The following is a 19,852-nucleotide window of genomic DNA, read 5'->3' on the forward strand; positions in this document are numbered from 1 at the left end:
TTTAGCACTCTCAGGAAGTCAGCAGTTACCATTCAACTAAAGCCTGATATTCCAAATAATTCTTATCATCCTAGTAAAGTCATGAGTCACCTTCTGAACCCCTTAATTGAAGAGTCACTACTGCATAAAAATGCCTACTTTCTGTGTGACAGGCTTCCCCATTTGATCCCAATTTAATTACTTTTACCTGAACTATTAATTTTATTGGCTCCCATATTTCTGTCCCATCTTATGCATATCTGCCTTGTGAGCTCCCAGCATTCACACCTTAAATCCATCTCACAAAATGATTTTACTCTGTAGAAGTCCATAGAAAAGACAGTCTTTGGCAATCCACTCAGGACCCCTTCTCTCTCTCAGACAGCTTTCTTTCTCCCAATAAATATATTCTACTCTTAAATTCTGTTGCTCCTAAGATTTATGCTTTAATTTTAGAGAGCACAAACTCACACCGGACATAGTAGATCAGGAGTTTCTTTCCCCTGTATCAATACCATTATAAATTTTTATCTTTAGTGAACTCAGGTAAATGAGTAGTAGTTTGTGTTCTATAAAGCTGATCTCACCTCTTCAGGGTACTCTGATTGAAAGCCTTTATGCCTGCATTTAAGTGCTGCCTCTGTTTTCTGAAAGTGAACTGATCTGTAATTTTGGTGATAGTATATAATTTATTAAGGATATGACTCAAAATATTTCTTGTGAATGGTTACCACCAGCTTTGGAGGAAGACACATCGCAAAACTTCTTTATTTTTGTTTTGTCATTCAAACTGAGGGATGTACTTGAAAGAGTTTTGCCCTAGAATGAGTTACAGGACTTCCTGGTTGTAGTTGAACATGGTGGAAGGCCCAATCAGGGATGCTAACCATATGGCCACTTCCTCTTTTTCCCTGATTACAACTTCCTCATTCTATTCCCAGGGGCCTGAAGAAAAAGTGCAATCAGCTTCTCACACTACAGAAATGTCTGCTTCAATCTCCACATCCAGGCAAAATTCACATATACCTCTAACCCCATAGATAAAAAAAAATTCCTTGTTTTTTGGGGGGGTCCTCCTCACATTCTGTAAATAGAAAGGCCACTTTTCCTTTTTCTTATATTCTGCTTCTCTATTGCACCAGAAAATGCTAACAGTACTGATTCTTGTCTATGTATGTACCTAATTTACCTCCTTAGTAATTCACATGATCAATGCCATGAATATATAGTTGAAATTAATGTAGTGGATTGTTGCTTCACTCCATCAGTGTCAATGCAGTGAGTTTAAGCCTAAGATAAAAATAAATCTTCATATAAACTTCAGTGCAGAAAAAGCATCAAAATATAAACAGGGTCCTACAGATGTACAGACTTCTTTCGATAATATAATAGAAGCCTTCTACAAAAAGGCAAAAATACACAGTTCATGTATCTTAAAATTGTTGAAGCAGCCAGTAATGTAGAAATTGTTCTGATTGAACTCCTTGTTCTACTCTTTTCCCCCCTTCTCACTATTGCACTTGACTAGTCTAAAAAAAAAGAAATTGTTCTGAACAATTTTAGTTGAATATTCACTTGTATATGAGATAACCTACTGCCATGGCAATATCTAGTTCTTGCTAAATTATACACTCAAACCAATTATTTTACATTTATAATGACTGATATATACAACTTTATACATTGCCAGGAATTCAAACACTGTGAGTTGTATTGATCACTTAAAACTGCATGAAGAAGGAAAAGGATTCAGACAAATCATAAAGACATTTATGTTAATTTGGCTTGTGTTAATGATAGAGGGGAATGAAACTCCTGACCTACTATATGTCTGGTATGAGTTTGTGTTCTCTAAAATAGAAGAATAATGTTTAGAACGATGGAGTTTAAGAATGGAATATATTTATTGAGAGAAATAAAGCTTCTGTCTGAGAGACAGAAGGGGTCCTGAGTGGGTTGCCAAAGACTGTATTTAGAGAGTAAAAACAGGAGGTTAGATGGGTCAAAAGAGGAGAAGAATGGGAATTTGCAAGATGAGCATAAGGCGGGATAGAGTTGTGTTCAACCAATAGGGTCAATTGCTCAGGTAAAATTGATTCAATTAGGAACAAATGGGGTAGCATGTCCCATAATAGGTGGGCTTGCTTAACAGCAGGGACTCTTTCTGTAGGGGGCTGGGATGGTGAGTCTTGACTTCTTCAGGGTGATACAGAACTATTTGGACTATTGGTTCTTAGCACTTGATTGTATTTCTGTTGGCATTTGTCTTGAGATTTGGCCCAGAGCAGGAGGTGATAGTCTCTTCCAAGGCTATAAGCAATCTGAATTTATCCTCTTGCTCCTTTGAAGTCCCAGCCCTGTTGTTACAGGCAGCTGAGCTAGTTAGAAATATACAGGCAGTGAGACAGGACTAGGTCCTAAAAATTGCCAATGCAAAAGCCCAGATACCTTGCAACCATGGGGGAGACGGATACCTCCTGTTGTGGGTCAGGCCTCAAGAAAAAACATCAAGCAATTGCATCCCTATCCTAAGGGCTGAGCAGAGCTGACAGACAGGCTTGGACTGGCTCTGACCTGGCTGCTGCCCCAGTCTCAGACCCAATGCTGGTCTCATTGTTCTGTTGCCCCCTGCATCATATAACCTTTTTTTTTTTTCTAGAAAATATGTGGTGGATCATAGCACAAGGAATCCAAAGGGAATTTATAATTATCTCTTAACTGTAGCTTTTAAACATCCAGAAGATTAATACCGTACAGTACAGGCCAAGCAATACTTAATATAGAACATTAAATGGAAGTGTTATTTTCTATTAACCATGGGTGTTTTAACATTTGAGCACTAAAAAAATTTGTGACATATTTTGAACTGCTCACTATTACATTACATAAATTTTTGTTAAAAATTATTATTTGACTGGTGACCTTGTATTGGCCTGATTTAAATCACCAGGCTGGAACACAAGAAAAAGGCGTAAGACCTCTAGATATGAATGAAAACATTTGTCATCATAAATAATCACAATTTTATATTTGAAGGCATGAAAATACCATCAGATCAGCAAAATGAATTGTCTTAGTAATATGAACTTTACTGGAACTTTTTCCAATGAGGCTAAAGGATTTTTTGGACCTCCCATCAGTGAACCTGACCTGGTTAAAGTACCTGGTTGTTCATGTGTAAATACCATATAGTCTCCCTAGTGGGAGAAGTGGTAAGAGTACATAAGAGTTTGTGGTAATCCTGCTTCCCCATTACACTGCTTTGGAGCCTTATAATATTTCCATCCATTACACAGAATTGTTTCATGCTGGGTTGTTTGATTTTATTATCTATGATTATTTGAACAGCTATTTTGAAGAAAAGAAGACATTATAATAGCTAGTGTTGATTTAATATCATCTTGTTTTGAAGTGCTAACATGCTTTTAGTCTTCTGTTTCCTTGGTTCTATCTTGTTGTATCTTATTGGATTGTATTATGTGTGATAGTATAAACATATTTTATGGACAATGAGATAATATGGTAACCATTGTTCATAATATTTTGTTATGTTTGATAGTATTGTGTATGAAGATATACTCAACTACTTCAAGGAAAGAGACACTAAGGTAGCTACTTATATGTCAGGTTGTATTGTGTTGAAATACTGTGTTGCTTAAACTGTTGTGCTCCAATCTCATTTGTTAAGTCCTCTTTTATTTTAATCTCTTTAAAATTAAAATACATTTTTCAAAAAGTTACCAGGTGGCCGCTTTCTTGTTTATCAATTGGAGGGCTGTTTAATGTTGCCTCACCCCAAGAGATTTTGTTTAACCAATTTTAGCATCATTTTGACAAGCTGGCAACTTAGGTGGAAGCATGTCTTTTAAATCTGTTACCCAAATAAACCTTTATTACATGATCTGAAAATATAAATGTTGAAGGAAATAGTTGTTGAGCTCAAGTAAGAAGAAAAAGCTGCTAACAGAGCAGACAATTGGACAAATGGACAACAGATATATAAACTGACAATCATCTTATAAAATTAGAATGCACTCAAATATATTTGGCCAACTTGTACTATAATAGAGTGAATCTTCTTATAGATCAATTAATAGAGATCTCTTGAAATAAGAATACTAGAAAAGGAACCTAATTGATGGTTAAGCTGAGGTAGCTCAGAAAATTAAAAAGAAGGAACATAACTATTAGTTAATCTTTTAGGTCCAGCCTGTTCCCAAAGCAGCAGTAGAGATGAGCCCAGCAGGTGCATGTATGGAATCAACATGGCTGCTGGCAACCATGTGGCCTGCCAGAAGGCAGCAATGCCTGAGACTGAGTATGCTGGGCAGGCAGAGAAAATGGCAGTGCAGGGGAAGGAGAAAAAGAACACTCAGATGGGACAGACAGCTAGAGCAGGGGGATTGAGAAGTCAGAGCCTTGTGAGAAATGCTAGGGGAAGGATGAGAGACCCTAGGGGACAGGATTGGAGACCCTAGGGGGAGGATTGCAGACCCTTGGGAGTGATGGAGGAGGAGAGGATGACGCAGGGGTTATAGAAACTTTTGGCTGAGAAAGCAGCGGGATTTGTTATGAGAGATATGGGGAGAAGCTGTAAAGACAGGAGCCACATCATAAATTTGGGGAAGGGGAGATTCTGGTGGATCAGAGTGAGCCAGGAGTACTTGGGTCATCACAGAAGACAGAGTGAGAGAAAACCACATCCTTAAAGTGAAGAAGGCCTAAAAATGAAGGGTTTTTGCCAACTTTTCACCATTTTGACAAAAGCATAAATAAAAGATCAGCTTTTTGGTTGTTGTAGCCTTTTAGAGGCCAAAAGCACCAAGGTTATGAACCAGGCACCAAGAGGTGTGTTTTCTGGAGGACAGGAAGTGATTCCCATGACTGAATTATAAGGGAGCTGAGAGAACAATTTCACCTCAGGAACTAAGAGCTGTAGCTCCCTCCCCCAAGGAACGTGGAAGCTGTGCTTGGTCACATACAACATAAGAGATGATAATCTATTTTGAAAGTGTGTTAGACAGAGTCCCAACACCCTTTCTTCTTGGCAGGTAACCAAAGAGAGCAGGGCGGGGTCCCAGCACATAAAAATCTCCATGTTACCTCCAGCTGTGTGGCCTAAGGAGTGTGGAAACTAGTAACCCTGTTTGGGGATGGCAGGATGTGTTTTCTGTCACAAGCTTGCTAAAGAACAGAAACAAACAAACAAACAAGCAAACAATAAACAGAAGGTATCTCACCCATGTTCAGTGAGTAAGGTTGCTGTTACATGCATATTAGCAGTGGCAAGTAACCAATCCAGGAGGAAGAAACTGGTGGTTTTAAGGCAAAGGGACTCAAACTGGGAGGGATTCCCAGGAGACACTCAATCTGCCTTAGGGAACCAAATGATAGGATTTTTGGCGTGGTAAAAGGGAGAATACACAGTAAAAATGTCATGTGGGGGCATACATATAGTTTTCCATTGGGTGGTGCTTAAAGGTGGCATTGCTGATGTGCAAGTAGCTGATTGGGACTCTTTTCATGCCACAGGTAAGTTGCAAAGGAGGGGGGAAAGTGACCTCAAGGTAAATGTCCCCTGGTCTCACCTCCCAGTGCTGAAAGGTCCCATCTAGAGCAAAATCCTGTCAATTTATTTCTCTTAAAAATATATTCTGCTCTTACCTCCTTTGTTCCTAATTATTCATTCTTCAGTTTTAGAGAACCTAAACTCATACCCAACAAAGTAGGTCAGGAGTTGCATTCCCCTATATCACTGTTTGACTGCTTATATTTCTAACTAACTAAGCTGCCCATAACATTAAGAATTGTTTATCAACTTCTCTTAGCATAATTGTAGCAAATAAAATGTACTTAATGGATATAGTGAAATATATGATTAAAATGAAAAAATAATTATCACAGTTTCTCTATCTAGCATCACCAAATATTTTCAGGTTCAAGTATGTGGAAAAATAAAAACTAAAAACAACTCTCAGCAAATACCCAGAGTATAGGGGACAGTATATCATTCACAGTATTTACCATGTTATCTGTTGATATTTTGTAGAACACAAAAGAAAAATTGAGCCACTGAATGAACAACTGTCAATTTCAATAATTGTGCTCATAGCACTACATGTTTGAAAACTGTAGAAATTTTATTTTTCATACCAGGGATTGAACTCATGACCTTGTGCTTGCCTGGCTGGTCCTTGTACCGCTGAGCTCATTCCTCAGCCTGAATAACCTTAGATTCTAAATACGACTATTACCACTCTTTAATTTGCCATTGACAGATTTAGATTTGAAAATTTTGTTCATCTACATCTTCAAAAATGAAATTATTTTCTTTCCTTGCATTTTAAATCATTTTTTTAGGTACTGGGGATCAAACTCACAACCTGGCTCTTGCCAGGCAGGTACTTTTGCCTGCTGAGCTAATCCCCAGGCCCCTATTAAATAATATTTTCTTAAATGTATAAATACCACTTTATCCATTCAAATAGTATTGTGATCTTACTACAGGGGGCCAAGGTAGACATAAATTGATATACAGTAAGAGAGGAAATGGAACCTCAAAGTAATCAATGTAAAAAACTAAATACAACAATCTCTTCTTTTTTTTTTTTTTTGTCTTTTTCATTTTTATCGGTACCAGGGATCGAACTCACGACTGCCTGCTTGCAAGGCAGGCGCTTATGCCGCTGAGCTAAATCCCCAGCCCCCAGCAATCTCTTCTAGAGGCACAGCTGAAGAAAGCCAGACCTGAAGGTGAAGATGCAGTGACCAGATCTGCATGCCTCTTAAAGAGAAAAACAATAGCTTGAAATGTACTACAGTTACCACCACCTTCCCCAGGATGGCCAGATAGGCATCTATTACCATACTCAATGAACAGAACACCTGGGCTGTTGTTCACACATAATTCTTTGGCTCTTTCTGCATACCTTTTCTGGGTGACTTCCTGCCCTTCTGAATAATATTAGTTAAGCAGCTATACACTTATAGGTAAATTGTAGTTTGTGACCCACACTGTACTCACATTCTGACTTTGCTGTATAAATGACCCCTGACAATTGATCTGTGGGCTAAACACTGAAGACCGCTCCTGCAAAGGCAGGGCTATTCTGTCTTTTTTCCAAGAAAACTTTTTGAACTTCTTTTGATTTGTGACTTCACTCTTCAATGCTGTGAGCCAACCAACTTGCTGAATTTGCCATCGAACCAGGTAGGATTATATTTCTCCTATTTCAACTTGACTATCACACATCTGCTAAAGCCCATGATTCAAAGCCTTGATTTCAAGCTGCTTATTTGCTCTGAGTTTGAAATTTCCATGAAATTTTGGACCTCCTGTCTAGTAGACTGCAGATGTATTGGAGGAAGGAGGTCACTATTGTGATGTAGCACAATAGGTCCCATTCATAAGTGTATTTTTCACTGCCTCCTGGGTGCCACTTCAGGACCAGCTTTCCTCTGCAACATCGTTCCATAATTCCCATTTTAGTTAAGTCAACTTTCATTCAGCTCTAATATTTTTGTTTTCCTTTAATAGTCTTTCTCCGTTCCTCAGTTTTTATATTTTTTCATATTTGTTTTTTGTTTTTAAAGACATAGTCCCACTTTGTAGTCCTGGCTCACCTTGCACTCACTATGTTGGGTAGTCTGTCCTTGAATACGTGGCCATTCTCCTGTTTCAGCCTCTTTAATGCCAGGTAAAGAGGTGGGTATCATAACACATGGTGTTTGTCTTTTTTCTTTCCTCCTTTTCACTAATATTCTTTCATTATGGTGACACTGTATTTAATCTAGGTTCTTGCTTGTGTCAGTAATCCTTTCTGGAGCTTGAGGTCAGTTTGTGGACAACAATATAGGAATCCACACAGAAAAAGGATAAACTTGGAATTTAAATAGCTGTGCTCAGAACCACTTCGCCCATTTCAAAATCTAAACAAGTGATCCTGGACTGGAATGTTAAGAGTTTTTAAAAGAGAGAATCACAAAGAACATCCTATTGGAAACAATGTAGCTAGAATCTTATGTTAATTTTTGGTTGACACCTGTATCTTGTTTTTTGTTGTTGTTGTTATTGTTGAGCAGGTTAAATTTTTTTTCTTTGAGTACAGCTCATTTTGCTTTTCTCATTGTACTTATATGCTGAGTCATTTTCTATTTACCTGGGTCAAATACAAGGCACTAGTTAAATGTAGGGCTCAAGATTGTATGATTTATGCCGAGCCTCAACACAGCTAGGATACAATGCCCAGCCTTAATATTTTCTAGGTAAAAACACACATAATATTTGACTATTTCAATATTTGTGATGTTCAGCATTATAATAAAGCCTGATCTAGAGTTATGAAAGACTAAAGTCATCAGGTCTCTTATGATTTTCCACTGGTCTTTTCTCTCATCTTCCTTAAATACTCTCTTAATTCATAATACTGGTTCCCAAATTTCACACATATTCCTAGCTGTTATGTCTCCCATTTTTGCAGTAGTGTAGCCTATTATCCTCAGACCATAAGAGATAGAAACACGTCTTCTGATTCCCTACACTCCAATGGTGTTATGTGTTAATTTGAACAATTGTCCTTTAAGAAATTGACAGTTAATGAATACATGTGTATCTCATGACTGTTTCCTCATCTTTCAAACAACACCAGGAATTCTTTCCGGTGTCAGGTGCACAGCTATAATCCCAGGACTTGGAATGCTAAGGTAGGATTACCAGTGTGAATTTACTGGACTAAGATGTGAGTCCACAGTCAGCCTGAACTGCATAGGGAAACCCTGTCTCAAACAAATAGGAAAAAAAATATCTATTATTGCTGATATCCTTGAGAAGAAGAACTCAATAGTTTAAAACTCTTAGGATCATACATTTTAGAATGCATCAGGTGAGTATAAAAACCGGTAAGACTATGTTTAAGGATATGGAAAACTCAAAAAATATCATATTGCAAACTCTAATACAGATTTAATGTAATGCCCATCCAAATACTATTAGTATAGCTCACAAATATAGAGAAAACTTTTCTAAAATTCATTTGGAAATAGAAAAGATCTAGAATACCAAAGACATTCCTGGGCAACAGAGGCTAGTCAGGAGGCATCACAATTCTTCACTTGCTATACTACTAGAAAACTACTGTCACAAAATCACCAGAGTCCAGGCAGAAAAACAGACCCAATAATCTATCAAACAGACTAGAGATGGAGACACAACTACAAACACACTCTGCTGCCTTGTCTTTGATAAAGGAGCCAAATATGTTCATTGGAAGATAGATAGCATCTTTAATAATGCTGAAGAAAATGACTTTCCCCATACTGAAGACTTAAACTGGGTCTATGCCTATCACCATGAAATAGATTAAAGTAAAACTAGCTTGGAGATCTAAATATTACAACAGAAACACTAATGAGGCTTCATGAACAAAACACAAAATTTGAAGAATCAACTTCAAAGTATCAATCACTGGGACTCCATCTTAAAAAATATTTGTACATCAAAAGAAATCACTAACATAGTGAAAAGACAATGCACAGTTTGGGCAAGGGATATCTGTTTCGGCAAGGGATATCTTTCCATTTTCTGATAATCTCTTCAGTATCCTTTTACAAAGTACTGTAATTTTCAATATGTAAGTCCTTGACTTTCTTTGTTAGGTTCATTCTAAGTATTTCATTTTCTTGGAGGGTATTGTTAAGGGTGTGATTTCTGCACCTTTTCTCTTAGTGAGTTTACTGTATACAGGAATGCTCTTGATTTTTGATTGTCAACTTTGTCTCCAGGTACATTATTGAATTTGGTTAAGTCTAGAAGCCTTTTGTTGGAGTAATTGACATCTTCTGCATAGAATATCATGTCACCTGTGAATAATGATAGTTTAGCTACTTTCTGTTTTATGATTATTCTTATTTGTCTCTTATCTCTAATTGTTCTGCCTAATGATTCCAGAGCTATAATGAATAAGAGTGGTGATAGTAATCATCCTTTTCTTGTTCTTAATTGTAGTGTGAAAGTTTTTAGTTTTTCACCACTTAGTATGATGCTGGGTGTATTTCTGTCTTTGTTTGTTTTATCAGAGTGAGGTAAAGGCTCTCTATTGTTACATTCTGTAGGATTTTATTACAAATCAGTGCTTGATTTTATCAAAAGCTCATCATGCATTTGTTGAGATGATCACTATGTGACTTTTGTTTTTGTGTGTGTTGATATAACATTTAAATTTGTTGATTTGCATGTACTGAAACATCCCTGCCTTCCTGGGATGAATCCAAGTTGTCAGGTTTTAAAATCTTCTTGATAATTTGCTACATTCACTTTGCTAGTATCTTAGTAAGGATATTTGCAACTATGTTCATTAGGAAACCTTCCCTGTAGTTTTCTTTTTCTGGTTGTGTCTTTCTCTGGTATTAGTATCAGTGTAATGCTGGCCTCCAGGAAAGAGATAGGGAGAACTGCTTCTCTTTCAACTTCATTAAAGAGTAGGGGCCTTCAATTTTCTATACATTTCTTATAAAATTCAGCAGTAAATCCCTGAGGACTTGGACTTCTATACGTTGGTCAGTTGCCTTTTTGTTGTCATTGTTTGCTTCATTTCAATGTATTTTGCAGAGGGTCTTATTACGCACTGGAGTGGCCTTGAGCTCACATTGTAGCCCTGGTTAGTTTCAAACTCACAACAATCCTTCTACCTCAGCCTCCCAAGTTCTGGGGTTACAGGCTTGCACCACCCAGCCAGTACCCAATAAAATTTAATTAGATCTTCAGTCTCATTGACAGATATTGCATTATCTAGAATTTTTATATCTCCTTAGTCAGCTTTGGCAATTCATATGAATCTAGGAATTGATTCATTTCTATGTTATGCAACCTAGGGAAGCATGAGTTTTTGAAGTAGATACTGATGATCTTCTTAATTTTCACATGATCTGTAGTTACTTTACTGTTTTCATTCCTCAATGAATCATTTTGAGTGGTTCTTTTCTTCTTTTGATGTGGTTGGCTAAAGGTTTATCAATTCTATTATTCTTTCAATGAACCAACTCTTTGATTCATTAAATCTTTTTATTGATTTTATGTTCTGCACTGCATTACTTTCTTCTCTGATCACTATACTTTCCTTACTTTTATTGGCTTTGAGGTTTTCATGCCATTTTTTTTTTCTGGAAGTGTGAGGCACAACAGTATATCTTTATTTATGCTCTTTCTATTCCCTGAAGTGAAATTTGAGTACTATTAATTTCCCACTTTGAACTGCTTTCATTGAATCCCATGAGAACCAAGGTTTGCATCTATAATTTTGTTCTGTTGTTGATACTTTCAGGTTTCTTCCTTTATTTCATCTGTGATATATTGATTGTTTGCTAGAGTGTTACTTAATTTCCATATATTTATGAAATTTTTGTACCTTCTTTTACAATTATTTCCCATTTGTATTGCACTATGGTCAGGTAAAATGCATGGGGTAAGTTCAGTTTCTTTGCATTTACTTCAGCATGTTCTGTGGACTAGTTTATGTGGCCTAGTTTATGTGGCCAGATTTAGAGAACCTCCCCTGCACAGCTGAGAAGAATGTTTATTCTGAATATGTTAGGTCACATACTTGGTAAACATCTATTCAGTTCATTTGTTCACAGATTCCGTTCTACTTTCTTATTTGTTTGCTGATTATTAGTCTAGTTCATGTATTTGTGATAGTGGGATATTGAAGCCTCTTGGGTCAATTGTGTTATTTTTTGTTTGCATTATTTTCATGTCTTTTAACAATTGCCCTATCTTGTTGGGTGCTCTTGTATTAGATGCACACATATTTATGATTGTTATCTTATCCTTTTAAAAACTTTCCATTAACATCTATGCAGTGAGTCTCTTTATCTTTTTGGACATTCTTGGTTTTAAGTTCATATTGTCTGCAAAGAGAATAGCTACTCATGCTTTTTTCTGGGCCTCTGTTGCATGGAAGATTGTTTTCTGTCCTTTGCCTTTCAGTCTATGAATTACTTTTTGAATTAAACATTTTTTCTGTATACAGCATATTTTTATATCTTGTTTCTTGATCCATTTCACCCATCTATTTCTTTTGGTTAATGAGGTGTGACCATTAACAATGATACGTATTGGTTTGTCTTTGTTGTAATATTGTTCTTCTGTTGATTCTCTGCTTTTCTCCACTGTTTAGTTACTTGTCCTGCCTGGTTGTTTCTCTGTTTTTCTTGTAATTTTTGTCATTTTTACCTCTCTCTAGTATAACTTTCATTACTTTTTCTATGGTCAGTTTTGCAGTCATATATTTCTCAGTTTTTCTTTGTCATGGAAGTATCTTATGTTTCCATTAATTTTGAAAGTTTTGCAGGATACATCAATCTGGATTGTATGTTCTTTCCTTTCAGGACTTGTACTTCTGTCCAACTTCAGGACTTGTTCTTCTGTTTCAACTACAGCTTTCTTCTTTACTTGAATATTTGTGTTGAGAAGACTGAGGTAGGTTCATGAACAAAAATAAAGGAATCAAAGCATACAATTGATAAATTTGGAATTTGATTAATAGAGTTAAGGATCGCTCATTTAAATTATGCCAATTTCAGAGTCCAAACAAGTGGCTGAACTGGAGACTTACAAAGCTTTTAAACAGAGAACCACAAAGTTACATCCTATTGGAAACAATTGAGCTAGAGCCTTACATTAATTTTTAGTTGACACCTGTATCATGTTTCTTTTGTTGAGCAGGGTAATTTTTCTCCAGGTCTTGCAGCTCATTCTGCTTTTGTCACAGGACTTGTACTCTGAGTCATTTTCCATTCTTTTGGGTTAAATATAGGCCACCAATTAAAAGAAGGGCTCAAGATGATGTTAGTTATGCCAAGCTACAAAAAAGACTGCTAAGAATTTGATTTGCTTTCAATTATAAGTGATCTGTGTCTTTTCCTTAGTAGCATTTTATACTGTGTTCTTGTGCTGTATTTCTGGAATTTTGAATATTATATGTCTTGGTGTAGTTTTATTTTGGTTATGTCTGTTTGGAGTCCTATATGCTTTACTTATTTGTATGGAAAGTTTTTAATCATGCTTGGGAAGTTTTATTCCATTATTTTTGAAGTATTTTTTATAGTATTTGTGTTGGCCCTGGCTTTCTCATTGACCCCAATCAATCTCATGCAATTCTTCTTTGATGCATTTTGTAACTGTTGGATTGATCTCTCATAGTCCCTTGCTACTTTTAAGATAGCATTGTTTTCATGACAACTAGCTACAATTTTGTCTTCAAGATCTGAAATTCTAAACCTCTCTTTTGCTCAGTCTGTGCATATAATTTTAATCTCTTCTAGGTTTTATATATCTCTTATACAGCATTGAACTTGTTGAACTCTTGTTTGCATCTCTTTCATGTATTCCATTTCTTCGCTATGTTGGACAACCATTGTTTTTCATTGTTTTTCATATGTTCATCTATTCTTTTATTTGTGTGTTCTCTAATATATTTGACTTAAAGTATGTTTTTGTATCTGAAAGTTTTTCTCTGTAAACTTTTCCACTTTTTTTCAATTCTGGGTGATTAATGCAAACAATTTTGAGAACAGGCTCTAGCTGATGGGTTGCACTGTCATGCACCACATAGGATCTAATATGCATTCTGGATAATAAATAAACCATGTGCCTATCATCAGTATAATCAATATAAACTGCAAAGAAGTGTATATTGTATCAGGCAAGGGGTCTTTCAGGCAAATGCAGGCTCAAGAACAAAGCATCAACTGTCCTCAAGTTAAGACCTTGCTAATGGAGATTCTGGGACCAATCTTTCTATCATAGGAACATGCACATTTATACTTTGCTGTATATACAACCTAACAGAGACACATGGAGATCTCACTGTGTGCTGACTGCCCCAGATCCCCAGAAGCAGCCCACACTTTTGGAGACAAGTGAATCCACACTGCCACTATCTGGTGATGAATGAGTCATGAAACAGAAAGCAAAAATGAAAAGCAGGCAAATCTTCTGGAGGTGCCTTCAGTCTGGCTGCAATGTCCTGCCTTTGTAGCTCTGTTCAGATCACTGATTCTAGCAAAGTGTTCAAAACTGCTGTCTCCTCTCTGACCACAGGCTACAGTCTCAGAACTGGATGCATCAGTAACAGCTGAAGGCCTGCCCCTCTGTCACTGCTGTCTCGGAGGACAAAGCCACTTGTCCTCCTTCACCTCCCTCCCCACCTCTCCCACCCAGCTTTGAAAGCTGAGCTGCTACCAGACAGTCTGGGTGGAGATGCTTAGCAGGGCCTTGAACATATATTTACCTGGCACACAGCTTCTGAGTAATATATCATGGGAAGGAAAGTTATAGTAAAAAGTGACATCTGAGTGGCAGGAATCTTGCCCTGTACATCATGACTTCAGCAACAATGTAGTAGGGATCAAAACACATAGGGTTCTTGCCACAATCCACAGCTGTTCACAACACAGAATCCCTATTGCTGGTGGCACACGTGCTTGCCTCACACCAGCACACTGGCCAACAACCTCACTGTGCAGCTGAACTTGGGAAATCAATTCTGCTGTGATTCAGGTGAGAACACAATGGAAGCCTGGCAACTAGGTGACCAAAACAAAAGAAAAATTGACGGTGGCCATATCCTGAGGCTGGTCACTGAGACCAAGTCCCATTGTACACAAGTGAGCCTTGCATCTCTCTCCTGTTCAGGTGCTGTCCAGCTCCTGAGGGGCCCAGAGGCTGGGCCATTAGAAGACTGACCACACCGCCACACCTTATGATACCTACCATTGCTCTTAGGACAGGAATGAAATGCATGAGCTCAGGGGGCAGGAATTTGCACGCAGACACATTTGGGCTGGGGCACACTTATTTGCCTTTATTTCAAAGTGTATCACATATCTGAGGGACTTGCTTCACGGTCTGGTGCACCCAGCCTCTGTTCCCTGAGCAGATACAATTCTGCCCATATCATATGAACCATTTCAAAGATACTGTATCTACCTGGATTCTTCCAGACAGGAGCACCTGCATTTATCTCCCCACATATCCAGGAACACATGCATCACACAGGGACTCAAAGTTTAGGTCAGGTCCTGGGGTGGTCCCCAATCAGGTTGATCTTGATCCCCCAGTTCTGACCAACATGTCTTGAGGAGAACTCTAGAGCTTAGAGCCAAGAATAGAATTCCTGTTAGCCTGAGTCCCACATTGTGAATCAAGGACAAAACATTTTGCTTCTAGTTTGTTGTGGGTGACAACAAATCAGCCATACCTGTGTGTACTGGATTCTCTCTTCTGGGGGAGTGCAGAGCAGCTCCCAGTCCAGCCAGGGCTAGCACAAGCCCAGATGTGTGCTCTTGAGAGAAGGGAGTATAAGAGGAGGATGGAAGGATACCTGGGGAAAGAGAGAATGGAAGCTGGAAGAAGAAGGCTGAGAAGTCCCTGAGCTGCACTATGGCTGGCACTTCATTTTGTCACCCATCATACCTTTTGGCTGATGGCACCAAACTGCACCATATATTTTGGGCAGCTACACATGCAGTGTCTCTTCTTCTGGCTCCACCAAAAGGTTCAGAAAAGACTGGGGTGGACAAGGAAGGACCTGGCAGGAAGTTAAAGGGTGCAGAGTAACTTCCCTGGGCACACACTCTACCTCCCTCCCAAACCTTGACCACATACTGGAATCCACAGTATCTTGTGCCTGGGACCGACCACACCCTGCCTGACATGGGGTTCATGCTCCAGGTGACAGAATATGGTCCCCTAGGGTATGGTTCCCACTGAGCACAGCTTCCATAGATGCCTCTGCCTTTTGGGGCCTAGGTTCACCCTTCCCTGTTGGAACCTTTATTAAGTGCTTCTCTGTTATTCTGAGACTGTGAGTCAGCTTCAACACAGACAGTCATGGCCTTGGCCATGACCAAGTGCTAGGTCATAGGTTTGAGCAGCCATAGAGAACATGGGTTGAGAGGATCACATGCAGTGTCTTGGTTGCTGACCCCAACACTCTATTCTGTGCACCCAGGAGGAGAGGGGCTTCCTTCCTGTGTAGACAGAGCCTTGTGGTGGGGAAGAAGCCACTGCCCAGCTCCTGGCTGCAGACCACATCATAGTGTTCTCTTTTGCTCTGCATAGCTCCCATGGAGCATGAAGCTCACTCTTTGAATGGACTTTTCCTACTAATAATGAACCCCAAACACATCAGGAGTCTGACTTTGACAGAAGCTTACTTTTTGGAGCTGAGCAGGCCTGAGCCTGGAAATTTTGGTGTGGGATTTCATCAGTCCAGGTTCACCATGATCTCACAAGTCAAAGTCCCGGTCTCAGACAGCACAAGGCTTGAAAGGTGGCCTGTGAGACACAAGGTCAAGTGCAGGTCTCTAATTACACAGGGCCAGCACTGCTCCTTTGGGTATCAGATGCGTAGTCTATAAGGGAAATGGGTTACACTCAGCTGAATTCAGCAATGTGAGCATGAATTCATGAGGCTGAGAGCATGGGAACATATATAGCAGGCTGGGTCTCTTGTGTGCTGTCTTAGTTACTTTTATCTTGCTGGTGAGGCAAAATAACAGACAGCCAAATTTAAAAAGGGGAGGGTGTTTTAGTTCACAGTTTGGAAAGGTTTCAGTCCATTACCTGCTGGCTTCAAGGCAGGGTGGGACATGGCAGAGGGCAACAGTCCATGGCAGTGGAAAACAGTAAAAACAACAGGTGAGGATGGCAGAGGAAGTCTCCTCTCATCCCTTACAATGTGAGCAGGTACCAACCCTAGGGCAGGTGTGCCACAAACACCCTTAATCTCAGCATTAGACCATGAATCCATCACAAACGTAGTTTCAGTGATGTTTGAAAAACCCATTCTCCTGTGACTACATGAGGCTTTGGGGGTACAACCAGACACAAAATATAATGTGTGCAATATGTATTACCAGTGAGAGATGGTACAGCCTTCTGACCTGGCTCTAATGCAGAAACTTCAATCCAGAAGCTAGGGACTCACTGCTTAATTTCTAAAGAATCTTTCTGTGTACATAAGAAGCTCTGTTACCCAAGTGCTCACTCAGGTGGCCCTGAGTCCCCAGCAGGAAACAGGAATAGAGATGGGGTTTTTTCAGGCCTCAGGTGCAAAGCAGAGGCCAGGCAACCCAGGTAGAGGGAGATACACTAGGGCTCTGAGAAAGGCTACCTGGGGGCTGATAAGTGAGCCTGAGCTGGTCTAGGGTTGGGGAACCACAGGGTGAGAATAAATTCTAGATGGGGAGGGGAAAGGGGGTGAGATCAGCTTCCAGAAGGACCTAGCCTGGCTTCCCCACCAGGCCAGCAAGCCCAAGGTGCTGTCTGAAAGGCTGCCATAGAGAAATGTACTAAAGGATGTGGTTCATCACATGGTGGCTTCTGTGCTGTCACTAGAAAGTTGAATCCTTTCCCATTTAGGCAATCCCAAAACAGACAAAGTGAGACCTCCTGGATTCTGTCCTGGCTGGCTGTTGGCTTTGAGGGCTTCCTGGATCACAAATGCTGGTGAACACCCCTTAATAGACTCTCTGCTCTGTGGGCCTGGGTGTCCCTATAGTCCCTACCATGGGGGAGCAGGGTTATGGGACAATTCATGGCCCCTCCCAGCTCACTGTGCAGGGCAGACCCTGCAGCTCTATGTGCAGCCTGTGCTTCCAGAAGCTGCCATGTCTCTCTGTGCTATATTCAGATCTCTGGGAGGCTTTAGGGGAGTCCTGATGGCCCTCTTCTCTGCTTGTCTGAGATATCAGAAGCTTCTTGCACACTACTAGGCACTGCACCAACAGTGTGTCCCATACATCAGCCTGGAGCAGGTCCCTGCAGGGATGCAATCCACATACATGTACCACAGTGGGGCCTAGCAATAACAACAGATGCCAGGAGTGGGAGAGAATGAGCTAAGGGCATTCTGTAAAGAGGCCCAAAGTGGACAGAGGATATTCAGGGGCAGATTACATTTTCAGCACTTTCCTCAAGGATGTGTAAACAGCAGGCCTGTGGTCCTGCCGCCAAAGGAAACTGGGGTCTAATTCTTCAACTATCACCTCCTCTCTGCTCAGCCAACTCGGCCAGGTGCCAGGTCACTGTCCACACATTAGTGGGAGCATCAGAATAGGGACATGGACACTAAGTCACTTCACCTCCTGTCATGATTTACTTCTGCTATTTTAGTTCACTGTAATGCCTGGGCCCATTTATCCCTTTGGCACTGGTATGACTGTGCTTCTACCCTCTCCCCAGCTCTGACACATCATCACATCAGCAGGGCTGCCCTCACCCAAATCCTAGGCCCTTGCTACTTTGTCCATGTCTCAGGGAAAATATCCAGGCCCCTCAGGTCAGAGGTTGAGGCCCCACTAGGCTAAATGACATTGTACCAGGAGAGAGTGAACACAGCCACTCAGCCTTCATGGCTAAGGAAACTGGACCCAATTTCTTCAGAAGCACCACAGGGAAGTACCCTGTGTGTCATCATATATAGGTCCCCAGTCCCACACCCAGGACAATCCGGTTTTCTCATCTCCAGAATGTGTGGTTGTCACAGGACACGTGGGATGATAATCTTCATGTAGGAAACTAATGACTTATTTGCTCACAACTGATCTGAAAATGCTATCATTTCTAACTGCTCATTATGAAATTTAACCTTTGAGTATCACTACAGTTTCAAGCACTCATGGTGGGGCATGGCTGGGCCAGTAACTTCAGGCTTCCCACTGTCTCATCACAGACTGGAAATCAGTCAGTGGAGAACCTGGCAGTGGTCTGCACAGTGAAGGTGACACAGCAAAAGGGCAGCACAGCTTGATGCAACCCCTGGAGCAGGACTTTCTGCACAGCTGCCCTATCCATAGTTCTTCCTTCCCAGGTCCCTCAAGAGCCAACATTTCCACCCCACAGGTGGGAAGGTGAGTTTGCTCTCAGTTGCACAATGTGACTCAGCCATCTAGAGCTGAGTCTTTGAAATGTGCATATATCTCTCAGCCTCAGTTCATTGAGAATTGAGGATTGCACCCAGTAGCAGTATAATTCTCAGAACAGTGAACTGCACCTAAGGCCAATCTTACAGTGTCCCTATGGAACAAAATGGGGTTTCCAGGCAATTGCTGATCCCAGCCAAGGCTCTGTGGAGGGCCTGCTTGAGTAGCCATGTTTATTCTCCATTGAGCTGCTCTCTCCATGGTAAAGGTTTGTTTCTCCTGTGCTGATACCTACACTGAATAAACATTCTCTCTTCATTGTAAAGGAGATTGGAGAGTTGCTCTATGGGTTTGGGATGTATTATTCAGAGCCAGATTCTCTGGGGACTGGCAGAGGCATCACACCCTTTTAGACATCAGGGCAGGAACCAGTTGGTACCATGAGTACACGAATATACATAGAGCTACACCATGCAAAGACACTTTTCCAGGCATTGACCATGATCCAATGACCAGGAAGTACGTATCTACTCCCCTCTTGACCCTCCACACTAGTGGGGGCTACCCTGGATGGCAGATCATGTATCACTGACATTATGGTACATGAGACCCCCTCTTGGCTTCCCTACACAAGGATGCACAACAGTGGAAGAGGATCCCAGAGGAAGCACAGAGTACTGGGTGGCAAGTCACTGCGCAATCTAACAAATGGAACAGGACACATCGTTCTGTACCCTCGCTTCTCACATGTTTATAGAAGACAACCCCTGTTCCATAGCAGAAATTTTCCATCCCCCATGAAGGCAACATGCCACTGGGGAGCACTAGACATATGTGTGTACAGCTTCCCTGAAGAAGGGAGAGATGGTCACCCCAGTGTCCACAGAGTTTCCCATGGAGTCATCTGTCAGTCTCTCAGGGCTGTCTGGGCCAGCACTGCTTCACTGGT

This window comes from Cavia porcellus, unplaced genomic scaffold (assembly GCF_034190915.1).
Source record: "Cavia porcellus strain 051 isolate PalLab524CR breed Dunkin Hartley unplaced genomic scaffold, mCavPor4.1 scaffold_34, whole genome shotgun sequence".
Classification (NCBI taxonomy): domain Eukaryota; kingdom Metazoa; phylum Chordata; class Mammalia; order Rodentia; family Caviidae; genus Cavia; species Cavia porcellus.